The 26,725-nt window shown below is 42.3% G+C and overlaps 1 protein-coding gene across 4 annotated transcripts in view; it reads left to right on the forward strand.

Annotated features, from left to right (window-relative positions):
- Positions 1 to 26,725, forward strand: part of ZDHHC14 (zinc finger DHHC-type palmitoyltransferase 14) — a 283,131-nt gene that overhangs the window by 58,076 nt on the left and 198,330 nt on the right. The window lies entirely within an intron of this gene.

The following is a 26,725-nucleotide window of genomic DNA, read 5'->3' on the forward strand; positions in this document are numbered from 1 at the left end:
TATCTCTAACAGTTTCATGTCTGCAAGGAAGTCACTAGTGGAAATTGAAAAGAGGGGCCTAGCTCACCTTTTAGGAGGTGGAGGTCAAGGCAGAGATGGTAAAAATGGATGTAGCATTTGTCTGGCAGGATCAGTTGTGGCTTGAGTCCTTCCAGACCTTGCAAATCCTGCATTCCATCCCAGCAAGTTTCTGATCTTTGAGAAGAGAGCTCCCTGAGCTTCAGGTTATTTCCAGGCAGACACCAAATACTTGCTCCTATTTCCAAAGTTCTGTGAATTTGGTTATTTGTTCTCTGAGGCTGTAGCCTCCACGTGGCTCACTGCGCCTGTAAGTGTTAGATTGGCAGATGTGTTGTGTGGGAGGAAGGAAGGAAAGTTTCCTATGTTAATTTCTCTCTGACAAGCACATGTGCAAATCTAGACACAGACTCTTGTATAAAAAGTAAAGGATAAAAGGAGAAAAAAATCAAGTCTCCATTCTTTAGCATGTGTCTGTGTGTGTGCTATTTCCATACAGGAAAAATCCCCTGTTTCATGGAAACCCATATTCAAAACATGGATAGGCTTCATTTACTTCCTCATATGTAGAATTTGAAAGTAGGCAAAGAAAGTCCTGTAGTATCTCAACTACAGTTGTTTATTAATGCAGAAAACTGGGAGAAGTAAAACTGTTAAATGAAAAATCAGATGAAATAGCTCTCCCTGATGGTCATGGGTACAGAATTAGAAAGACTCAATACTACACATTGAATTCTTGCCCAGTGCCGGGAGTGTCTGAAGTTTTATCTACATTTCTCATTTATTCCTTGGGACAAACTAGTGAGATTATCACTAGACAAACTAGTGATACTCTTACAGATGTGGAAACTGAGGCTTGGAGGGTGTTTGCTCAAGGTCACATAGCCCCTGAGTGGTGGAACCATATGTTTAGAGCTGGCAGTCTGATTTCAGTGGCTGTGTTCTTACTGCACTGAACTGCCTCTCCAGGAGATAGAAGAAAGAGCCCTAGGAGTATAAACAGCTACTCTTGTGGTTAACATCTCTCCGTCTGCCTTCTCAGCCTGCTCTACACACTCTGCTCACCTAAATGCAGATAGTAATAATACCAATGACTTTGGATAAAAATGAAAAGAACCTTAGACTATAGTGAAACTTACATAGTTTACAGGCAACAGAGTGGCCTGACATAGCTCCTGGCATATGGGTGGTGCCTAATAAATCCTTATGGAATGAATTTTTGCAGGAGCAAGGTTTGGTAATGGATGAATACCAGAATGTCTGGATTAAAACTAGAAAGGAACTCATGTATCTTAATTTGATTTAGCATAGGTTGGTCCAAACAATCTGGCAGTGTGCCTGTCTAAAGAATATTTTATTTATTTTTTTTAAAGATTTTATTTATTTATTCATGATAGTCACACACAGAGAGAGAGAGGCAGAGACACAGGCAGAGGGCGAAGCAGGCTCCACACAGGGAGCCCGACATGGGATTCGATCCCGGGTCTCCAGGATCACGCCCTGGGCCAAAGGCAGGCGCTAAACCGCTGCGCCACCCAGGGATCCCATATTTTAAATCCAAATATACATCAGTTCCCAACAATCATTAAATCCTGATGACCATCCAGTTTTCTGTCATTGAAAATAGCTCAGGCATGTTGAGTTTCACTGTTGGCCACCTGAGCCCTTCCAATGAGCTCCAGTAGGACCACATTTGTGCATGTTCATGGAAGTTGAAGATCAAAATCCACTCGTTCTGCAACTCACATGACTAAGGGCAGGATATTAAGTTTGCTACTGTAACACACAATTCCAAACGTTTAATGGCTTTCAACACAAATGGCTTGCTCATTTAACACAGGTCTGCTCTTGAGGCTCTAGGGCTCTGCATGGGTTTTCCCCGCCTAGGGGCAGCAGTTGTCTGGACATGGCTATTCTCATGGTAGAGGGCAGAAGCAAGATGCCACACTGAACCACAATGTTAAATTTAAAGCTTCTCTAAGGTGTCTCATTTGATCACATTCTTCGGCCAAAGCAAGTTCCATGGCCAGTCTGAACAGTGGAGCCAGAAGTCTGTTGAGGCTACCAGGACACATTGCAGGTCATAGGACAAAAGGCAAGGATGTGTGGTCTTTTTGGGATTAGGCATGGTGGGAGGTGTGAGTCTACCTCTGGAGAAGCTTAGCTCCTCCTAAGGAGGAGATCTGCAGGGGCCCCCTTGGTGGCTCAGTGGTTGAGCGTCTGCCTTTGGCTCAGGTCATGATCCTGGGGTCCTAAAACTGAGTCCTCATAAGGCCCCCTGTGGGGAACCTGCTTCTCCCCCTGCCTATGTCTCTGCCTCTCTTTCTGTGTCTCTCATGAATAAATAAATAAAATCTTAAAAAAAAAAAAAAAAAGGAGGAGTTCTGCAGGGAATGTCACCACCATGGGTCAGGTATTTGATCTTGGTTTGCAAATATGCTCTATGCAACTAAGTTTTCAATTCCTTGTTCTCACTTTCAGTATCTGAACCAATCTTTGGGAACTGCTGTAGGACCCGTAGGAAACAGCAAAGTGGTTGATTTCCAGCCTCTTGTATAAGAAGCTCTGAGAACTATCTTGACTTGAGAAGAGTGACCATGACTTTCAGAGTCTTTGGGCCCATGTTTTTGGATAAATGTGCTCTCACCTGAGGCATCACAGAGAGGTCAGACAGAGCCTGGGTAAAGGGAGGTGGCAGTGGGTTGCCAGCAGTCTCTCAGTGGGTACTTGCCTGGAGGGTGGTGGGTGGCTGCAGAGCAGAGATCATGGCTGTGACAGGATCTCTGTGTCACAGTCATGGTACTGGAGTTCATCAGGTCACTGGTAGCCACAGGATTAAATAGGGTGGGAAGTGAACACATCCTGGAAATCACAGCTCTGGTGCGCGGATCTTGGATGCATATTGCCGGGGCGGGTGGGGGGGGAAATAAAGCTATAAGGCACACTTCAGATAAATTTTTAAAGATACTTGGAGCCACCTTCTTATTTAAAAAATATGTTAATAGCATCATTTATTCAACAGATACCAGATTCACAATGTTTAAAATTCAAAAGGAACAAAAAACTTTTCAGCAAAGTCTCCCTTCTAACCCTGTCTCACAACTTCCTTTAGTATTAGTTTCTTGTGTGTCTGTCCTTTCACAGACCATTCATGCATAGCATAAGATATATCCTTTGTTGCCGGAAAACTTGCATTAGAAATTAATTGTGAAAAAAAAAAAAAAAAAATAAAAAAAAAAGAAATTAATTGTGCTGGGGGTGCCTGGGTGGCTCAGTTGGTTAAGCATCTGACTCTTGGTTTGGACTCAGGTCAGGATCTCAGGGTCTTGAATCTGGCCCCAATTTGGGCTCCCACTGGGTGTGGAGCCTGGTTAAGATCCTTTCTCTCCCTCTCCCTCTGCTCCTCCCTTCTCCCACGTCTTAAAAAAAAAAAAAAGTTAATTGTACTACAAACTTTATTGGGAATCTTCCAGTAGGTGTTACATCTGAATATTGTTTGTTTCTCAGTACAAAGATTTTATTACTCAGTATACTATAGGAAATGTATTTTGTGTCAATATAAATGTCTTTGCTCACAAGTTGAATAATTTAAGAAGACAAAGCTTATGAAAAGAGTTAGTACAGGTCCAAGTACTGGATATTTTAAAGTTTAGCATTAGCATTACAGTTAACTCATGATACAAATCTTTTCACTTTTTTCTATTGAACTTCCTTTAAATTTCCTTTAAATTTATTTTTAAAAATCATTCTACTGTATTTTTTACTGTATTTTTTTCATCATGACAAGTGCACTCCCTGGTCTCCATATCTTATTTCCCCCATCCCCTCCACCCACCACCCTCTGGTAACCATCAGAGGGAGAGAACAAACGTTCTCTATAGTTAAAAGTCTGTTTCTTGGGACGCTTGAGTAGCTCAGTCTGTTAAGCATCTGATTCTTGATCTTAGCTCAGATCTTGATCTCAGGGTGGTGATTTCAAGCTCCACACTGGACATGGAGCCTACTTGAAAGAAAAAAACCAAGTCTGTTTCTTGGTTTGTCTCTTTTCTTTTTTCCTTTGTTCATTTGTTTTGTTTCTTAAATTCTGCATGTGAATGAGATCATATGGTATTTGCCTTTCTCTGACTGACTGATTTCACTTACCATTATGCTTTCCAGCTCTATCCATGTTATTACAAATGGCAAGATTTCCTTCTTTTTAAGGCTAAATAATATTCCTATGTGTATCCCATATATAAATATATATATGAATATATATGCCAAAATATTGGAATATATATTAGCATATATATTTATATATGGAATACACACACACACACACACACACACTACATCTTCTTTATTCATTCTTTCTATCAGTGGACACTTGTGGCTCTTCGATAGTTTTGCTCTTACAGATAATGCTGCAATAAACATAGGGGTGCATGTATCCTTTTGAATTAGTGTTTTATATTTTTGGGTAAGTATCCAGTAGTGTGATTTCTGGATCATAGGGTACTTCTATCTTTAATTTTTTGAGGACCCGCCAGACTGTTTTTCCAGAGTGACTGCATTTTGCATTTCCACCAATAGTGCAGGAGGGTTCCTTTTTCTCCTCATCTTCACAAACACTTGTTTCTTCAGAATGCAATTCTTTTATCCTCATGGTGCTTCAGCTTTATTAACTGTACAATCAATATATTGATGCTTATTATCCAGCCTTAGAATAGTAGAAGCCATGCTCTGTTGAAGGTACATATAATATTCAGAAAGTTCTCTGAAAACTTCTGCATTGACTGTTATTACAGAATTAGTTGATAGAAGAAAGAGTAGATCAGTGGCTGAATCCAAGAGCCTTCTCTCCCTGGTTTTCAAAACCCCTCATAGTGTTCTAAGCCCCTTTCTCTGAGTATGCCTGTTTGTCAGTGGCAAAGTAAATATTATTTCCATTAACCAAAGAGAAAAAAAATGTTTGCAATACATCATTTCCCTGGCAGCTTGCCCAGGGCTCTTTTTTCCTGAAGCAGAAAGCGTCCCTGGTGGGCACTGAACAATATGCTTGTACTGCCTGCAGAGGCAGCTGGTTGCCCAAGCCCGAAGCCCTGGTCAGATGGCTCCCGAAGATTCATGTCCTCCTCTCTTTCTGCCTTTTACGCATCAGGTGTGCTCTTGGAGGCATCTTTTGCTACAGGGCAGTGCTCCTGGTGTTTTTTTTTTTTTTAAAGCAATAATTCTAAGACTTTTTCAGGGAGGATTTATCCAGAACTTGATCAAAGAGCATCATTGGGCAAAAGGGAAGTAGTCATTTCCTCTGTTACTAGTTTGAAGCCAACTTAGGTAAGGCTATCCATGGGTCACTTGGGTTAGGGGCTCCCTGCCAGAAAGAAGGGGGAGCACGGTGGCAGTGTCTGGGTGATCCCATCCCTAACCCCGCTGCCTCCACTCTGCTCCAGGCCCTTGTGCCTCAACCTTGGCATTCGTCTGAAGAAGAGGAAAGACGCCAGAATATGGACTTTTGATAAGACCAAAACACCAGCCAGAGAACCACCAAAACTGTTCTTCGCTGACCCAGAGTGGCCACTGTCCATGATGGTAAAGCCCACCAATGTGTAGGTGGTTAGCACACATCCAGCTCTAACATGAACAATTGAGAAACTTTTCCAGCAAAACAAGCTAAGATGAATTAGTTGTATGTGAATATCTATGACTCCTATTGGTCTGTTAATGCTTTGGCTAGACTACGAGCATTCAGATCCTGGTTCTGCCTCTTAGCTGAACTTAGCTGTGTGACTTTGGATGGTGCCCTGACCATTCTGGGCCTCAGTTTTCTTCCTCTATAAACTGGAGATGGCTCCCTTTTGGGATCATATTTGAAATTAAATGTTTTAATACAGGCAAGGCTTTTAGAATAATGCCTGAAGTATCATAAGCACTGAATGAATGAGTGAATGAATATTATTATTTAATTATTTTTCTTAGACAGCTAACATTTATAAATGTCTCCTATGTGGCATGCTTTGTGCTGAGTCTTTATATGATATTTCATTTATTTATCACGTGAGCTTTATATTTTAGAAGTCAGGAAAGTGAGGACCATGTACTTGTTTGAAGTCAGTTAATCAGTGACAGAGTAAAAGTTTTAACTTTGTCTATCTGGCTCCAAATTCTACACTTCTGAAATATTATAATGGACAGTCTACACATTCACAATGAACCCCACCATGGGTGAGTGTAGCATAGCTCACTGCAGAAACCCTGTTATAGACTTCAAGTTAGACCTTGTGTCACGGCATTTGATATTTGCTTGTGGGTACCAGGAATCGGCTGTTGGTCAAGGAGTTCTGAGAATGGAAAACGCTCTAAGATAACCCTCCAGTAAGATGACAGATTTTTTTCCTTTTTCTAGAAAAGTCAGGGAAGATTTTTCCATCTCAGTTTCAGGAGACATTTCGTGGGCAGTCTTTGATAAAAAGTCATTCACAGGCCATCACTTCCCCATTGAGAGGCTGGGCAGAGGACTCTTCTAGGGTCTTATCAAAGATGAGATCAAAGCAGGTGGAAGAGAGGACGTGGTCAGAGGGGGGTTAGGCAGGATGATAAATGGAATGACCAAGTCTGAAGTGAACATGTGGCCAGAAGTTGGGTTCAACATGGAGGGAACAAGGACTGCAGTGGGGAGAGTGTCCCTGTGGAAGCCAGAATTGGGGGCAGGAACTCTGAGCCTGCTGACAGGAGTGGGAGCTGGGGTGGGGGTCTGGAGTACACTCCCAGTGACTCCTAGAGAAGGGTTTAGCATTACCACCACCACCCCCCACACACCTACAGTTTATATGCATAGTTTGTATATATGTAAAACCATTGAAAATAATAGCTCTGAATTACTGGATATAAATCAATATTACCCAAAGGGATAGAAGGATTCTAGGAGTTAATTTTGTCTCCATCTTCTGCCAGCTTCTTGTGGCATTTTTGATTAGACAAGGGCCATCATACTTTATTAAAAATAAACAGAACCAAGTTGAGCTAGAAATAGATGGAACCTCGGTTCATTTGTCCTGCTCCTGTCTTCTTCCTGTTACATCTCCATTTCATGTGGTTGTCTGGCCAAAACAGTGTCTATTTTTAAAGGAACAGTGGATGCTTTCAGGCTTGGGTGAGAGAGGCCAGCGCTAGTGTGCTGGGGGTGCTAGCACCTCGCATTGGTCCAGCGTCTCCTCTCAGTGAGCCATGTACCTCCTCTGCCATCTTGGGATGGTGAGTGGGCCACAAAGGTTCAGGACTGGGGAGAAGTTCTTCTAACCTTCTGTACTAATTATTTGGGAAATCTATTAGAGTCTGGTCTGAAAGTGAAACATCCTCCTTCTACTTTTTTTCATTCCAGGCCCTTTAATACTGTTGTTTAAAAAAAAAAAAAAAAAAAAAAACACCTATATTTAGATGCAGGAAAAAAAAAAAAACCACAAAAAAACCCACACACACCCAACTGAGGCAAGATGGTTTTAGTTTGGAAAAAGCCTGAGAGAAAGAAGGGTGGTGTGGGGAATGGGGTTTAGGGTAAAGCTAAATGATTCCAAATGCCAAGAGTTGAATCGTTCTAAAACCAAGACATCAAGGTTAATATTCCTTGCACCCCAATTGCTCCAGCACAAGGCCATGTCAGGGGCCAGCGCCTTTCCACCAGCTCAGGCTCTGCTCACAGTGTTGACCCAAAGGAGTGAGTCACTCAGTGGTATGGAGTGCACTGGGGCAGTCGCAGGTTTCAGCAATTCTGTGTTGTTTTAATTTGATCCTACTTCTCTGTTTATAACCTCTTTCCAAAAAGAATTTGAAGTGCCCGTACTTCCCTTTTACTTCCTGCCGTCGGTCTGTATTTGGTGATATTTATTATGTTAGGGACACTTGGCAGCTAGTTCCGGCCTTCCCTGGATCCTAGATAGTCTCTCGTCTAGTCTGTCGTCCTAGTCTCTCTAGTCCACCTAGAGAGTCCAGGTGGACTCCAAATGTCGTCTTTTATTACCTTGTGCACACAGTGTGTTCATGCTCGGCCTTGGGCTTCCCTCTGGCCTCCTTCCAGCCCTCTCCATTCAGCCATACCCACCATTCCTAAAAACCCAGCTCGGGTCCTATCCTATCCCAAATGTTTTCCTTGACCCTTCAGCTGGTCTATATCTCTTCCTTTTAAGACTCTTTGACATATTATCTATCACATAATTAGTAACCTGCTACCTAAGAATTATACGCTGATGTATTTGTGTATGTGTGTATCCGTATATACATATACACATATAGATATATACATTTGTAAATATATGTTGTCTGAATGTAATACTGTTTTATCCGCTGAAGGTATTATTTGTACATTTAGTCTCCAGGGTAGGCAAGAGTTCTGGGCTCTATGGGCCCTTGTTCAGGTCCTTCTGCTGCTGGGTCTCCTTATGGTGCCAAATGGACTCACCTCCCCCTTCTCTTAGACTTTGCTCTGGGTACCTGGGACTCAGAATTCCTTGTCCAAATGATCTATTTTTTTTAAAGATTTTATTTATTTATTCATGAGAGATACAGAGAGAGAGGCAGAGACATAGGCAGAGGGAGAAGCAGTCTCCCTGTGGGGAGCCTGATGTGGGACTTGATCCCAGAATCTGGGGATCACGACCTGAGCCAAAAGCAGCTGCTCAACCACTGAGCCACCCAGGTGCCCCCCTTGTCCAAATGATCTTATACCCACTTATAGAGGACATGCAAGCTCTTCCCTGTGTTTGTGGTGCTGTGCACTCCAGGATTGAGGGGTGGGCTGCAGTGGCTGTTGGGGAAGATTGGAGGGTGACAGTGCTTGACCACAGGCTAAGCTGTTCCTATGCAAGGGCCAGAGAAGGGATAGGGAACTGAGGCAAGGTAGGAAGGCCATCAAGGAAGCCCAGAGCTGAGGGCTGGGTGTGGAATGCCTGGGAGTCCAAGAATCCTAGATAGATCTTGGCCTTCCAGATCCTTCTGGAGTTCATTTGTCAAGAAGGGGGATGTGGTCATGTCTGGCTGACCCAGTCCCTAGAGCATGTGACTCTTGATGTCGGGGGTTGTGAGTTTGAGCCCCATGTTGCGTGTAGAGATTACTTAAAAATAAAACTTTTTTTTTTTTAAAGGAAGGGGGATAAACTCATTTCATTTAAGTTTTTAGCTTGATTTATAATGTTTACATATTTAGGTATAGGGTGAGTGAGTCTCTTTCATACTCTGACCCTCATGCCACAAATGGGGGTTTCTCCCCAGTAAAATAATAAGTTTGTCAGCAGTGTTTAAACAATATTTTATTTGGTATCTTTGTAACTGTGTGATTTCTTTGTAACTGTGATTTCTTAACAGCTGAGTGAAACTTTGTCCTGCCATGAAACTTATCCCTGTACCAAGTGAATCTTTTTCCTGCCTATAAGGTGTGTGGGAGTGGATAAAAGTCACTATATTTATTAAATGACTAAAGTTGAATATATGACCTCATAAATAATCATAAAAAATAATTTTGCTCAATATTCAGTTTATGTAAACAAATGCCATTTTTTCATCTATATTGCAGTCTCCTCTACTTGCACATCTTGATCCTACCCTTCTTCCCTTTGATTGTTAATTGTCCAGAAATCGCTATTAAGTGTACTGAGTGTGTGACCAGGCACAGTGAAAAATGCATGAGGTCCCTGCTGAAATTCTATGCTCGGCACAAAGAGAGAACAAATAAGAAACTTGAATAAAACTCCAGATTTTATGGCTTTAACCATAAGTGCTATGGTAGACTGTTGGTTTCTTGAAGAGAGTACTTTCCTATTTTTAAAAATGAGACCATTTTGGTATTTTAAAATAATAAAAATGGAGGTGCTTTCATTTATAAGTAGCCCTTTTAGTTTTCATAAACCCTTCAAGGCAGACACTATCATCCCTGTTTTATAAAGGAGAAAATAAGATTCAGAGAAGTTTAGTGACTTCCCTAAGGCCACTCAGCTGTAACTCAGAAGGGCCAGGCCAAGAGTGAAAGTCACTGGCTTTCACTGCAGGCCTCTTGGTACACACCTGGCACCTCCCAGGCACCCTGGATGTCGTCAGAGACCATCACAAACATTTGTCAGTTACAGCAAGATAAATTTCCTGTGGAGTGAGATCGGGTTTATAAAGAAATGTGACGCTTCACACCGTGAAAGATTTTGGTTTTTCAAATACAAATTTCCCACCAAATATAGGTTTATCTGAAAGTGAGATTTAAAAAAAGGAATACAGGGTATCCATTGTATATTATATGGGTTTTATTCAATTTCCCTTAAAATCTACTTTAAAATAATCAGATTTTTTTCAGGTATAATTTACAGTAAATAAAATTATCTATTTACGAGTATGGTTGGGTGAGATGGACGGATGTGTTCAGTTGTGAAAACATCTCCAGAGTCATAATAAGGGATTTTTAATATCTCCTGTGCCCCTTTGATATCAGTTTCTTCTCCTGGCTCCTGCCCACCACAGATCTGCTGTCAGGATAGCTGGGCTTCTCCAGGTATTTCATATAAATAGAATTATGCCTTTTGCAGTCTTTGGTGTCTGGCTTCTTTGACTCCTGTGAGGCCCGCTGTTAATTGTTTCTGCTTTTACTCTTTTAGTCCTCGGGGCACATGAACTAGGCTTTACTCTCCTAGTGAAATCAGATGGTGCTCTAATTCCCTCTGACTTACTATTGATGGGAAAATTCACTTAGAGACTCAGGCACCCCCGGCCAAACCGCTGCTCTGAAATTTCTCGCCTGTATATTGGTGGGCTTTGATGTCAGACACTGATGGCTTGAATTGCAGCTTTTCCACCTTCTAACTCTGTGATCTTGAGCAGGTTTCCTTTCTCTGGGCTCCTGTTTGCGCACCTCGGAAGTGGGGGTAATAAGTGGATATCCTTCGTAGGATCATTTGGGCCAAATGAGATTTTACATGGAACATACTTGGTGGTATCTGGCATATCATGAAAATTAATAAGATGATTATTACGATGATTCTTTGGGTATGGCTATTACTTCTGCTTTCTGTCTAATAAGAGGCCTGTGCTGGGGACCCATGAGGTTGGATGAAGAATGTTACTCATTTATGGTATTTCTCAAACCAAATTAATTTGCAGACTTTTCCGCAATAGATCGTGAGCCTTATCTGATGGTACTTTTGAGGCACATGGTAACAACTTTGATAAATATTTATAAATGTTAGCAAATAAATGTATTTGAAGAGGAATAGTTCCAAGTCCACGAAACACACTGAATTCAGAACTAAAGGGAAGTAAATCACCAAATTTTTTCATGAATTCCTGAATCCTCAATATTTTTATATCACGTTTGTGTGGAATATTTTCTTTGCAAACTGGAACTAACCAGCCCTTGAATTTTATTACTTTAAGAGATAAATAAAAAGCCAAACCTGCTTCTAAAAAAATCGTGTCTTTACTGTAAATCTGTTTATGCCTTTTGACAACTGGATTTTAACACCCCTTCTTGAATCTGTAAAGTGGACTCCAGTCAGCTAACACAGGTGTGCAAATGGCAATAACGTAGAAGACAGCCTGTGCTTCCCATAAATACTAACAAGTTGGTTCCCAAGTCGGATTTCCTCAAGGCATGTGTCCATGTACAACATTTACCCTGATTTTAACTTACAATATTATGGATCACTCAAGCAGAAACACGTGAGTGTTTTTCAGTAATAATGATCGTTAACTCTGGGAGAGGCTTTGATGTCAAAAACCTAGTCTTTTGTTTGTGCCCGTTTGCAGAGGCTGGTGGTGTCCTTCTTGACGGGTGAGATTTGACTCCTGTCGGGGTGGAAGGTTGAGATGGAAGGACAGGAATGACTATACCACGCTTATGATTTCCAAAGAAACCAATTAACCTTTGCGATGATCTTGACCTTCATCAGAGCTTACATATGCTAATCCTTGCTGCATCTTCCTTTGATAAATTTAGCACAAATCAATATCAGAAATAATAACAAGTTTTGAGGTATTTGGAGTAGGAGCAAATGGAAGAGCAGTGACCTTGTGCATTTTCCACGTCATGTGTTGTTGTCTGGGACAGAGAGAGGTGAAGTCTATACCTGCCCCTTAGCAATCACAGCAGAGTCATTCCATGCATCCCAGCTATGAGCTTCAAAAGGGCAGCGTAGCCTCAGTTCGTGGCACAGTGCTTGGCACACAGTAGGCCCTCAATTCAATAAACATTTATTTAGTAAATATGTATTCCTTCAACAAACATTTGCTGATAAATGAATACATGGGATGCTGAAATAATAGGTTAACCTACTTCTGGACTACAGTAAAGAGCATAATTTAAGAGAGCATTTAGTTCAGATAAATCAAACTTAATTTTTTAGGGTAAGAGCATTTTATAGAAATTAAAACACAAAAAACACTCCTGTTCAGATTATTTTCTGGAAGCCTGGTTTCTTAAATATTACTTATTGAAGATAGCATGTACTTTTGAGGGGAAACAAACAAACAAAAAAACAATCAAGAGAACAGAAAGTGCCCACTGAGGTCTCAAGGGATGCATGGGGTCCTCGGGGCGTGGGGGATGACAGATCCATGGTCCCGTGAGCTCTGGGGAGTGGTCCAGAAAGTTGGGATGGCCTGCTGGAGATGGCCTGACTTAATGCTGTACTGATACTGGTCCTCAAGTTCTGAGGCTGAGGTCATGGTGCCCCGCCAGCCCCCCCCTCCACCCAAACTTGACCTTGGACTAGACAAATTTCCAGCCTCTGACTTATGTCTTACTGGCATTTCCAAACTCGTGCCACCTGTACTACTAATTTTCTAATGTGCTTAGTATTTTTCTACAAATGGACTCACTTGAAACAGACTTAAGTTTGTCAATGAACCGCTTAAACCATCTGCTTTCTGAGTTACCCTTAGGTAGGCATTGGATTACCCATTTATAGCCTGCAATATATCACTTTTGCTTATAGTACTTTGTCTCCAAGCAGTAAAATTGCTCACGTAGAATTTTTTTTTTTGTGGTGTGTGTGTGTGTGTGTGTGTGTGTGCGTGTGTGCGGTGTATGTTTGTTATGAAATTGTCTAACAATTATGGATTTAAAAAAATATTCATCCTTACTCTAATTTTAAATCCAGCAGGCTCCATGTTCTGCTCAACTCTATAATTTCAGGCTTTGCCTTCAATAGACCTTATGATACCTTAATTTTCTGTACTGCCAAGGAAATTAGGGCTTAAATTTTATAACCTAAATTAAAAAGAAAGATGTTTAACAAATCTCATAAAGATCACTAAGACATGGGGAGTGCTCTTTTTAATCAAGAAACTGGTTGATCCTCTAGAGGAGGGTAATAAGTAAAACATTCTTGTTTTCCCATCCGTCCCCCACTACCTGTTATATTTAGCTCTTTTACATGATAGAAATCTCCTGCCCTACAAAACTTCTGTTCTGAGTTGGATTTATTTAGGAGGACAGTAGATGTTATGGATCTTGGTATCTTCGATTCTCAGGGGCATTTTCTTCAGACAGGAGGTCCAAAGGGATCTCTACTTCTCACGTACGTTCTTTAGATTCAAAAGACATTCTGTGTGTTGATCTTTTATTTTGAAGCTTTATGGAGTCTGAATGACAGGGTATTAATACACAGTAACCCTGACTATCCTAAATTCACTCTTCTCAGATCCCACAGAATAAAGCATTTTTTAAAATATTTTATTTATTCATGAGAGACACACACAGAGAGGCAGAGACATAGGCGGAGGCAGAGGCAGGCTCTCTGGGAAGGCCTGATGTGGGACTCAATCCCAGGACCCCAGGATCATGACCTGAGCCCAAGGCAGATGCTCAGCCACTGAGCTACCCAGGTGCCCCAGAATAAAGGTTTAAATTCTCATGAACTCTTAGCTTTTCCTTTTCTCTCTGCCACTCTACAATGAACCCTCTAAGGGACTTCATTCTAAGGTACATATTTTACACAAACTTGAGAGTTTCATATTTTATTATCTTGTTTTGTACTAAAAAGATTCTCTAATAACTGGGCCCTGGACATTGATTGACCAGCTATCCTGGACTTTAAGTTCATTTATTTATAGGTATTTATTGAACTTTCTTGACTTCACCATAATTCATTCATTCATTCTGTAGATATTTATTGAGCATCCACTGTGTCCTATATGCAGCGGAGGCTGGGTGACTCCAAAGACCAGCTGGGTGACTGGATGGTCCACCTAAACTTGTATTAGATTTCATTCATTCTAAGGCCATTGTTTTTTTGTTTGTTCGTTTTGTTTTTGTTCTTTTTGTTTGTTTGTTTGTTTTGGACCATGCATGACCGTACATATATACTTACTTCTGGTAACAAATGCGTTCCTTTTGATTCTGGCTCTGAAAATAGGCATGCTTATTAGTTAGTAGTTGTCATTCTATTTTTTTTTTTTTTTTTTGGCAGTTGTCATTCTAAACCTTATGCTTATTCCAAAGGCTTTAGGTATGGGCTATATAACTTAGGTTGGGGTTTCTTGGAGAGCAATAGGAAAAATGTCCTTTGCTTAGACAAAACATGTTTATTTTCCTCATAGGATAGGACTGGTATGTCAGTATTGCTCCTCAGAGTCCTCAAGCCCACAGACTCCTTTTTGTCGCTAGCTGTAGGTGGCCTACATTTCCAAGATTACCTAGTAGTCCAAGATGGCTGTTCTGTCTCCAGCCATACCTGTCTTTCAGCCACCCAAAAGGTCAAAGGACAAAGAAATAAGGTTAAAAGATTTGCATCAGGCATTCTCTAAGCACTGTGTACTTATTTTTCTAGCCATGTCCTCAGTCTTTGCTACTCGTGAAGGCATTTTTCTTTTAATATCAAAGAATAATTCTCTGTCATTTCTAAATACTTTATGGTAATGGATCTTGCTCTTTAATTCCAGAAGATCCCTGGCTGTGAAACGTGTTTATAAAAGAAAGGAAAAGTGCAACACAACATTACTGATTTTAAAAATGCTTCTAATTCATCTTCAAAAATGAGCTCACAAAATTAAAAGCAAATAGAGATAAATGCTCCCATTTTTCTTCCGGCACATTAAAAAGCCTCTGAAAGTGGTGATGGTTTTCTCCATATTCACGAAGGAGTATTTGATTGCACCTGCAGGCCAAGCCAGCGCTCTCTCGTTAATGCTGTATTTGATGCTGGCATCACATCTAAAAGCCCCCTAAGCCTCAGTGTAAGCACAGTATTGATTTCAGCCGGACCAGAAGCATCCCTCCATGAGTTTCAGCCTTTGACAGCCCTGGGAATGACGCCGTTGGGTACCTAGGGCAGAGAACAGGCCTGTTTCAGGTGTCATACATTTTAACAATCTTATTTATCTCAAATGAAGAGGACTGGCCATGCTGTTTTCCAGCTGCACGTCTGTGGCCTCATGTTTCTCGGGAGGTGCTGCCCGGGCACTTTGAAAGGCTGAGCAGTAGGCTTCCAGCAGTCAGCTGAGCTAAGCATTTACCGCAGTATCATTTCTCTCCCAAGTTCTCGAAGCATTTCCCAGTTTGCGTGGCAGGATACAGGAGGATCACAGGGCTTGCAGTGGCCACTCAATACAGACAGTCCGGATCTTCCTGAAGATGCGCCGTCTACGTGGGCAGTGGAAAGTGTGCCAGAGACACCTAAAGAAGGCAGAGTGATGGATCATCATGTCCTAGGGGAGAAGATTTCTGGGACAAAAAAAAAAAAAAAAAAAAAAGAAGACAAAAGCCAGGGAGGAAAGCCTGTGGGCCTCCAAGTGCTGTACTGGTGTGGAAGGTTCGTGGTGAGCTGGTGCTCCCTCTCGTCCTGCTCTCCTCCCCAACACAGCAGGTAAATCACAAATGAGATCCACACCAGGCTTTTGGTAGACTGAGTGCCCTTAGAAGCTTTTTCTTAAATCCGGAGCTCCAATGATGCTGGCTTCTGTTTGCTTTTGTTTTGTGATCCAGCTCCTGGGACTGCAGTGGAATTGGCGGGGTCGGGCTGCAGGGAGTGTGAGCTCCCGTCTTGCAGACTTGTCGCCACCCTTTTCTGCAGGACTCCAGCCCCGTAGGGACCATTGTCACTTTCTCCACGAGGAACAGAATGGAATCTTTCTTACAGTCAGCGGGGCATACAAGTGGCCCTTGTTAGGAAGAAAATGACTGTGGGACAGAGCGTTTCTCCTCAGAGAAAGCAGTTAGTTTTCCACGGGGAATGAGAGAAACATGTTGGCCCATTGTGGGTGTGAGCAGCGCTCTCCTGGCACTGATCTCAGTGTCAAGTGACATTCTTTGACAGCTGCCACGTACCACCACGCCCTCTTAATCTGACTTGTTGGGGGGACAGAGGAGAATGAACTGTTGGCATCAGAGAGGGAACAGAGGAAATGGGAGTTCTGCTTTTCTTGGCAATGGCTTGGTTTCGTTGGAGTTCGTTGCTGTTTGCAGATTGCTGCCACCATTGTGAGAAGGCATGCCCCCTGCCTGCGGGAGACCAGCTCCCGGCTTCCCTGGACACCTGCTTCCCGGCGACACTGCGCAGGCTCGTGGGCCCAATGCCCAATGGCAGGGTGGGACCAGGGCTCAGCAAAGACCCTTTTAAAAGTGTGGCCCATGAGCCTTTGGATTTTGTAAGCAGTCTCAAGGACCTGAGGATACTCTTGCTGTTTCCAATGGGTTTGCTTTTACACAGGTGCTGGTTTTGCAGTTGGTGGCCCTGGTGGCTGTCTGGCTGCTTATCCCACTGTTGAAGGAGCGGCAGGTGGAGGAGCAGGTCAGGCCGCTCACCTGGGCTCTCCTGCGTCGGGGCCGTGTAACCGCGCATTGGTCCCTATGCAGGGGCAATTTGCACTTTGCAAAGTGGGAAGGACCACAGCTACCTGGTGTACAGTGCCCAGCTGTGACAGGCATGCCATGATGTAGTTTATTTGAGAGCACTTTTGAAACTGTCAAGAATTAAAGGCCAAACCCTGTCATCCCTCCTCTGGGCAATTTGCGCTTCTCCAGAGGACATTAGTCATTTCTTTTACGTTTGGTAGTCTGCCGAGGAAGGGAGCAGTTTCAGATAAGTTTTACAGTTATTTGGACAGTTTGCCTAGCCCTTTGGTTCTGTCCACTTCTACTTTAAATTGCTGTGAAACGTTATCGTTAGTCATCTGTTATACATGCTGGCAAAAGACTGAGCTGTCACAGACACTTCTTTGGTACCTGACTGGTCAGGGGTCAGGACTTGGTGGTGAGGTGTTCATCATGACTCAGTGTGGGGGTCCCAGGGGCTTCATTTGTTTGCCCACAACAAAAAAATGGAGTCCAGAGTCATTCCTGGGGCTCAGAGCAGGAATATTAGTTGATATCATGAAATCTGTTCTGTGGATTGGGTTGCTTGAGGTCATTTGGGAATGATATTTTCTGTAACTAAAATGTGAAATTGGCAATTTGCTCTAAGAATTCTAGAGAACTATCCTATAATGTTTTAAAATGGACATTAATGCCTCCCGTATTCTCCCTTTTGCATCTGCCTTTGTCAGTGAGTAAGAATACATGGAAATTAAGGTATCCCAGTATTGTCTGGAATCTTTGCCAATCATTTAAGTGTTATATTCTTTGCTTTCTTCATAAACCTGAAATTATAGAAATGTGGTTTTCCTGTCAACTCCTGAGAAGTGATATCTGTGTCAGAGGTTATGCCTGGAAATGAGTTGCCCTTGGTGCCAGGATCGCTTTGAGATCTGACCTGTAGGTTCTCTGTAGATTCTTTTTTTGTTGTTGTTGTTGTTAAAGATTTTATGTATTTATTTATTCATGAGAAACAGAAAGGCAAAGACCTAGGCAGAGGAATAGGCAGGCTCCCTGCAGGAAGCCTGATGCAGGACTCAGCCCCAGGACTGTGGGATCACAACCTGAACCAAAGGCAGATGCTCAACCACTGAGCCACCCAGGTGACCCAGATTCTCCATAGATTCCGTGTTCTTGGTTTCAGTTGTTCTGAGAGGTGTCTCATCCAGTGGCCTGGCCCCTCCTGTTCCCTCTCAACTAAATGCAACATTAAGAGACACCTTCACCCCACGCCCCCATGAAGAAGCCTCAACTGCTGTGCTGAGCTTTGAGCTATGGACCTGGGATTGTTTCTGTCCCAGTGACAAAGAAGAACAAGTTTGGACAAATTAAAATACAAGACCAAAGAAACTGACATATGAAACAGTCAATGAGGACATCTGCTTGCGCTGGTTTTGCAGAGGATGAATAAACAGCTGGTGTCTGCTTCCCCCATCCCATTCACTGGGGGCTGTTTCTTCTCTTTCTGCAGTCAGTATATATGAGAGTCAGCTTATTGACATTTATTTATGTTTAAGCCTAGAGGAGTGTTTTTGTGGGGGGATAGGATGAGGGAGGATTATTCAGGGTAATTTTATGTGATTGCTAACAAAAGTCTTCTTTTCCTTTTCATAGTTCCCATGGTGATTTTTTTCATTTGGTGTAGCATTGATCTTGTGGGTTTTAATTAGACTCTAATAGTCCCCTGGGAGCAGGGAGTGTTGTGATTCGTTAGTATCTTCCCTTGTTTAATGTTTGTCAATGGTTAAGACAACAAAAATATGGTACAAAATCTATTCTGTAGATATCTGTTACATTGCTTGATACCATAACAGGAATATAAGGGTGTCATGAAGGGGAAAAATTAATAGTAAATGATTTTGCCTTTTTTTTCTTTTGAAAATGTCAACTCAAAATTCCTTTGGAATCACCTAGTAAAATTATGGTTTTTCAGAATTCACAAAAGGGGATTGACTGTAGTCTATGAACCTTAGCCTAGGGGAAGCTGGGGGCAGCTGGGTTACAATAAGGGGTCAAGAATCCAGTCCTGTCTGTAAACAATAAGTGTATACCCTATGTATATATGTATGCAATCACATTTTTTCAAGGGCACGTAGATCTTGTGACTAATCAAACATAAATTCAACTTAAAATTGTAACTGAATTCATGATAGCCTTCTCTAATTAGTATTTTCTCAATAATTAAAAGGTATAGGGATGCCTTGGTAGCTCAGTGGTTGAGCATCTGCCTTTGGCTCAGGTGGTGATCCCGAGGTCCTGGGATTGAGTCCCGCATCAGGCTCCTCATGGAGAGCCTGCTTCTCCCTCTGCCTATGTATCTGCCTCTCTGTGTCTCTCATGAATAAATAAATAGAATATTTTTAAAAAATAATCAAAAGGTATAAAATACAACTACTACCATATAGGAATGCACATAGTTTTTTAATATTAAAAAATAGTTCCTGTCTTTGACATGGACAGGGACCATTCTTCCTGAACCATTTATCAGAGTAGTGTTGATCCTAGAGAGATATAGGATAAAGGTATTCTTCCAGAGGTCTCTATGAAAGAACTTTCTGGAAAACAAATTGTTGACATTCGTTATAAAGTAGAAAATAGTTCCTATAGGCCCTGCTGATTCTAAATGGGAGCGCTCCAAATTACTGTTTGATGGTGTCACTAGACTTACAAACAGAGTAAGTTAACCTCTCCTTGGCTTCTTTCTAAATCCTCTTCCCTATTGGCCTTTATAATTTCCGTAAATGTTAGGGGATGGGGGTGAATTCCTTACTTCTGTGGTGGTGGCTAGAAATTTGGAAACTTTGTTGGAGAGGCACTGTGGGTTGCAGAACAGGACACCTTCCATTCTGTGACAGTGAAGTTTCAACAAGCTCTTGCTGTGTTTGGGTGCCACTCACTAATGAATGCTACCCATCAGCTGACATGGGAAGGGCTGGGCTTCTGGGGGGAGCTAAAGCAGAGGCACCTGGAGAGAGCCTCAGGGTTGGAATCTCCTGTGTGAGTAAGCCTGAAGAACCTGGTGGGAGAGAAGGTGGCTTATGTTCCTTAGTGGGGTGCGGGGGTAGCTGGGAAAGGAGCACAGTTAATGGACAAAGCCTCCACTTCCTCTGAGTTGATGGGTCCGCACGGAACTGGACTGTCTTCCTGTGTTGGCTTCTCCAAAGATCATTGTTGATACCTACATAGCAATTCTTGAATTCTAATGATGAGGATTTTTGAAGAAGCTTGCTGCTGAGGAATAATAATAAAAAAAAAAAGCTCTCCATTGGCAATGTCATTAGATGTCTTAGACATCATTCATTCCAGTTTCCCACTGCATGCAAGAATCCTTCTATAGAAAAGCTTCCTAGGAGTTTAGAATCAAAGGGTTCTGGTTTGCCTGGAATTAAAGTGCTGGTACTTATTTGCGCACTTGAATTGTATGGAAGCAGAAAATAACAGGCCTAAACAGGGCCTGTGTGTAAACATCCCATTTGTCAGTGAGTGCAGATGTGTTAGGGGAAATGAGGGAGGTAGGGTTGCAAAGAGGATTGGCAGATGTGCACACAGAGGTGTGGGGTGCTTGTGTGTGACTTCTGACGACAGTCCTCTGGTCGTTTCCATGTCTCCCTAGCAGAGATTGGTAACAACAGGAGGTAAGCAAATAATTCCTGGATCTATTTTTTTCCTGTTTGGACAATGAATGCAATGTCCTCAAAAAAGGCTCCTTTTCCTGCCTGCTAGCCATAGTGATTAGCTGAGGAAGAAACAGAGTAATAGCTGGTTTAAAAGGCACATGCAGTTTTCAGTGGAGCATCTGATGTCATTGCTGTGTACTTTCGTTTTTGGAGTCTGAAATAACACACACATTCCAGGGGCCTGGGAAATTCCCAGGTGGCCATTGCCATAAATGTTATCTCATTGAATATTGTTATATTGTGGCAGAGATTCCAGGCTGCTAACCTCGAATGGTTCAAGGGGAAAAGGGGTCTCTATTGCGGAAAGATGCCCTTGAAAGGCAGTCCATCTATGGGCAGAGTCTCCTGTTCCTCTGTGAATATGTTTGATGTACTCTTCCTTCTTATTAAATAATGACTGTTACTAAATGTAGCTTCCAAAGGGACATCAGAATGCAGCTGTGTAGTAAGATGTAGGCTTAGAACAGAACACTGGATTTTGGAACTTTGATTTCCCAAACTTGTATGACCAGGTCATCATCAGCCCAAGCCCCACTGCCCATGTTATCCCAAAGGCAAAGGCATTTGGACTGATAAAAAGCATGCTTCCTAGACACGCCTCCTGGTTCCTACTTATTTCTTTCACAGCAGCTGTATTTTGGGTTTGGGTCTTTAAATTAGAGAGGCCCCCATCCCCGCCCTTACAGACACATCCTCCTCCTGGATATGAAATAAAAGTGTGAGCTTATCACATTTGCAACTTGGGAATGTGAGCACTGTTGGTGGTGCTTATCCAAGGTCTAAGGGCAAGGCAGGGAGATACCACAGGTGGATATCTCCCGGCTGTGAAAGATGGCTAAGAGGAGCAGAGGAACAGAGGGTCAGTGGTGGGCGTGGTGAGCAGAATGTCTGCCGGGCACTTAGCACTCTTTTCTTCCACCCTGTAAAGAGGATGCAGTGCAGTTCCGGCACATTCTAGCCAGCCGTTGTATATATTACCATAGTCGGGGCTTCCCGAATTAACAATTTATCACTCTTGGAAGCCACCCATTGGAATACCCAGCCCCTGTTAGAGATAGAGAGGCCTGAATCTTGAGGTCCTCATACATTAAGAGCCTGACACTAATTTAGGATGATTTTCATGCTTTAGAAAAAACTTTAAAAAGCCTTATTGTATCAGATCCTGGTCCAGCACATGGCCTGAGATCAAATGAGGCTTTGTGGGTAGGCATTGGGCAGCCCTGTTCACAACAGCCAAGATACAGAAACAACCTAAGTGTCCATTGATGGATGAGTGAATAAAAAAGAAAATGTAGTATACGCATGCAATAGAATATTATTCGGCCATAAAAAGAAAGAAGCCCTGCCATATGGCAACAACATAGATGAAATTGGAGGGCTTATTTCTTAAGTGAAATAAGCAGGTCAGTGATGGATAGGTACTGCCTGGCACCACTTATATGAAGAATATAAAAATAGTTGAACTTATAGAAGCAGAGAGAAGCATGGTGGTTGCCAGGCGCTGGGAGGAGGAGGGAGTGGAGAGCCGCTATATTCACTGTATAAAGTTTCAGTTTTGCAGGATGAATAAGTTCTAGGGGTCTGCTGTGTGACATTGTGCCTGTACTTAACAGTACTGTATTGCACATCTGCAAAGTTGTTCAGAGGGTAGATCTCATGCGAAGTGTTCCTATCACAATTTAAAAAAAAAATTAGAGCAAAACTCAAAAAGTGCAACTCACTATTGAGCCATGACTTTAAACCTTCTCTGAGCTTAAAGTTTCTGCCTGTTCCGTCTCCTCTGCCGTGAGTTTCATGGTTTCTCTGCCACCACGTAAAGTTAGCTCTTCTATTTCTCTAAATTTACCTCCTTCAGCTCCAAGTGGCCTCCTTAGCTCTGGGATTTCAGAGGACATGGACCTGCCCGTTCGTCCTTTCTGTGCCTTTCCTAACCTGTTTTCTGGCGGTGTTCACCACTGCGGTTACATGTACAGTAGTGGATCCTTTCAGCACTTCAACAGCAAAATGACCTCAAAGCCAGAGCCTGTATTATATCCTGACTTTACAAGCAAGACTGTGTTTTCCTTTCTCTTTGTTGCTGTTGCGCTCTGTTCTCCCACAGCAGGGGGAAAAAAAGCAGTGCGTCCTCTTGTTCTCAGAGTCTTTACTGGCCAGGTACAGATTCCCAGGACTTTTTATAAATGCCTGGCTCTTTTTGGTGAGACAAGGAAGTGTCATATTCTCTGGCTTCTAAAGATCTTGTCGAGAATCTCTCTGGAGGATCAAGCATATCGTTGTGTTGCTGGGCATTACCAATCTCAGAAACAGAAGTGATTGTGTTTATAAATCACCCCCAGATGTCTGTTCTCTAAATCTGCCCCTCAATAAGTGGGAAAAGAAGATGAGACACCAGGTTTCGAGTGCTTGGCACAGGACCCACCACCCCTGCCCTGCTCTGGGGGAGGGCTCCTCCCCCCTCTTCATGTAGATTCAGGCTAGAGTCACTGTGAAGTGCTGGATGTGTGTGGTACAGAACAGACTCGGTTGGTGCTGTTTTAGTTGTTTAACTGTGACCCTCACACAATTATTAAGAAGAAAATGGTCTCATTTCATTACTAATGAAATTTCCTGAAAGCCCATAAAGACAATTGCTTCTGGGTAGCAGTGTCCAGATTCTGCGTCAGCTGAATCGAAATGGGTAAATGCGCATTATGTGATGGAACATTTATAATATTAGTAGTTAGCTATGCAGACATGCACGAAGAGCACATGGAATGGCCAGACACTAGATCCTTTGGTAGAAAGGCTTAGTTTGAAAGTAGATACCTAAGAAAATTAGAACACAGAAAAACATCACCACCCACTGTTTTTCTTGACTTTGGTGTTTGGAATATGGTGTAAGTAGGGATTTGACTCCTGAGAATTGTTTCTTGAGCCCATAGCCTTGCTCTTACACATGCGAGTAGTGAGAGCAATGGTTTACTAAGCCTCCCCAAGCCTCCCAACACCTCACCAGAAGAAGCAGATATTGAGCCTCAAGAGAGAATCATTTCAAAAGAAAGTAATACAATGGGTCCATCTAGCACCCCTGCTCAAGAATGTCATTCCAGGTGGACATGGCTGTTGACTGTTAGACACTCTTTGACGGAAAGTAATCCTCAAAGCAAGCAGATGTCACTGAGCTTTGTCTTGCTCTTCACACTCCACAGCTTCGATTGATCATATTTTAAAATAATGCTAATGATAAAATTTTGAAAATTATAGTAAGCTTTTTTCTTTTTATTTATTTTTAAGATTTTATTTATTCATGAGAGAGAGAGAGAGAGAGAGAGAGAGAGAGAGAGAGGCAGAGACACAGGCAGAGGGAGAAGCAGGCTCCATGCAGGGAGCCTGACGTGGGACTCGATCCCAGGTCTCCAGGATCAGACCCTGGGCTGAAGTCAGTGCTAAACCGCTGAGCCAACCGAGCTGCCCAGTTGTTTTTTTTTTTTTTTTTTTTAAACTCACTTGAAAGAAAAAAAAACTTGATGAAGCATCCCACTCTTGATCTCAGCTCAAGTCTGGATCTCAGGGTGGTAAGTTCAAGCCCCACCTTGGGCTCCATCCTGGGTGAAGCCTTTAAAACAATAGAATAAAAATTAATTAATTAATTAATTAATTAATTAATAAAACAGTAATAGAAATTCAGTCCATGGTTAAATATTTCACTGCTCTAGCCATAACTATATGTTGAAAATCCTTTAACTTAGAAGTTTGGAAGTCCTAGAGATCACCGAGAATGGGTGCCTGCTCTTGAGAAGACTGCAACCTGGAATATTCTGTTTATATGTATATTTTAATACATGCATTTTTTGTAACGTTGCTCTTAATTACATATGCTGAGTAATTCCTTTCACTGTGAGACTTCGAAAGCATTCAGTTCTGTCCCCTTTTCTATGACTGCAGATAGTTCATTCAGATGATGAATTATTAAATTGTTCTGGTTAGATATTTCACTTCTTAGTTTTATATGTAATGGGTATTCAATAAAGACTTGACTGATTTGATGATTACTTCTACTCTTCAGACTACATCTGTAATTTATGAAGTAGATTTTGGGATGACTATGCGGAACTATCATTTATCCAAATTCACAATTTTTTCCCTTTTATTGTAAATTAGGTAGTTATGAAGAAGGATTATGAAAAATAATCACATTCTCTTTTCCTTCCTATTCCAATAATCTGTCCTCATTTAAGAAATACCCCAGAATTATGGCCCAACACAAATTTTGTCCTACCAATCTCCTAGTTCTTTGGGCTGACTTGGTTCAGCTGGGCAGGTTTGGGTTAGAGTGTTCTGGTAGTGTGTTGCTGACTGGGCTGGGAGCCATGGCTTCTTTGCCCATGTATGTGGCTCCTGTGTGAGGATGCCTGGAGTTGGAGGAGGCTGGCTGAGCATGTCATCTTTCCATGTGGCTAACTTTGGCTTCCTTATAACATGGTGGTCCTGGGTGTTCCAGGAACGCAAGGCTAAAGCGGCAAGACTTCTTTGAGCTAGCCTTGGAAATCCCAGAACAGCACTTTGGTCAGATTTTCTTGGCCAAGCAAGTCACTAAGACCAGCTCAGATTCTAGGGGAAGGCACTTAGATTTTTATCTCTCAGTGGCAGGAGACAATCTGTAGCCACCTTTAATCTGCCACATGACATATTAAAAAGTGGCCTTATTTTAAGTTTGTTTTCCATTTTAAAGATTGCTTATTGAGTTGGACCAATTAATAAAGACCTATTTTTGTTTTAGAAAAGCACAGATATAGTCAATTCTCCCACTGTGCCATTGAATTTTAGATGAGGGTAACTTTAGATAATACCTAATTTGTCATAAGCCAAGTAGAGTACACGGAGGTGCCCACTTTGAAACTGATACCAGCATATCAATTGTGAGGTCCTGACTCAATGTTACGCATGAGAGCCTTTCTGAGAATTTTCTCCTTGAGAACAGAACTTCTAGGGGGCAGAAAGTCACAATGACTGCAGTACAAATACCCAAGCCCATTAAAACAAATAACCACTCTTGTAACAAAATATTTTCCCCAGGAACCATGAACATTGTGAAATTAAATAAAACAGGCTAGTTAGAGCCCTTTCCAGGAGGAACTGCTTTGAACCACGACAGCCAGAGAGTCAGCGTCATTCTATTTAGCAAGAGAGGGTAAGAAAAACAGAAATTTCCCAAGGTTAGCCTTTCATGAAGTGCCATGAGGCTCTTGTTAAAATGTGATGTACTGAGATATTCTATCCCTGAGGGCAAGTTGACCTGTATGTGTCAGCCTTTCTCCAGAGGTCTGAGCTTTGGCATTTAGGCTTGTTCTGCCCTGGCCTGATCCATGGCCACCTCCAAGCACACTCAGGCCTCTCTTAGGAAGAACTGAGACCCCACGGGGAGGGTCCTATGCAGGCTTCGGGGCTGCCAGTCCCAGCTACCTGAGTGCATATGTCTGCCAGCAATGCTGGTTCCCATAGTAACTCAGGGCCTCAGTTGGCCATGGTCTTGGGAGCTCAGCCTATTCTGTATAGGACTGTCTGCCCTGTAATAACACCATCCACACAGAAAGGATGAGAGCCACTTCCTTGAGGCCCTCTCCTCACTGTGTCCCTGCCCTGGGACGGTGCCTGGCACACAGTAGGCCTTCAGGCAGCATTTGTTGACTGCACAGTAAAAAAGCAGAAGTCACGTCTGTGCTTTTTCAAAATATTAGTTACAGAAATCAAAATAGGGAGAACTCAGTGAAAACTCAAGCATTGTGGGCTTTTCCTGAAAATTGTGGAAACTGACAATGCTGGGCCTGAGGCACAATAATTGGGGGAAGCAGTACAGATTGTCCTCTCTGGGTTGGCTGGTTTTCTAGGGACCAAAGGCTGCCTGCCCTGGCTGCCACATTCACCCTGCTTGCCTTCCAGGCAAACCCTGGTGGGTATACTCCACCAGGTTTGTCATCTCCGAGTTGGAAACACCCTTGGAGTGTTTCAGAAATTCTTGTACTTGAAGGGTTGTGTGTGTGTGTGTGTAATATTTTTTAACTTTTAAAACAATTTTAATAAAACTTTAAAAAATGCCTTATTGAGATATCATTCACATACCATGGGAGTTACCTATTTAGGGTGCACAGTCCAGTGGCTTTTTGTCTATTCAGAGCTGTGCATTCATTATTGCATCAGAAAGAGCTCTATCTGATTTTAGAATATTTTCATCACCCCCAAGAGAAACTCT

The sequence above is a fragment of the Canis lupus genome, chromosome 1 (assembly GCF_011100685.1).
Source record: "Canis lupus familiaris isolate Mischka breed German Shepherd chromosome 1, alternate assembly UU_Cfam_GSD_1.0, whole genome shotgun sequence".
Lineage (NCBI taxonomy): Eukaryota > Metazoa > Chordata > Mammalia > Carnivora > Canidae > Canis > Canis lupus.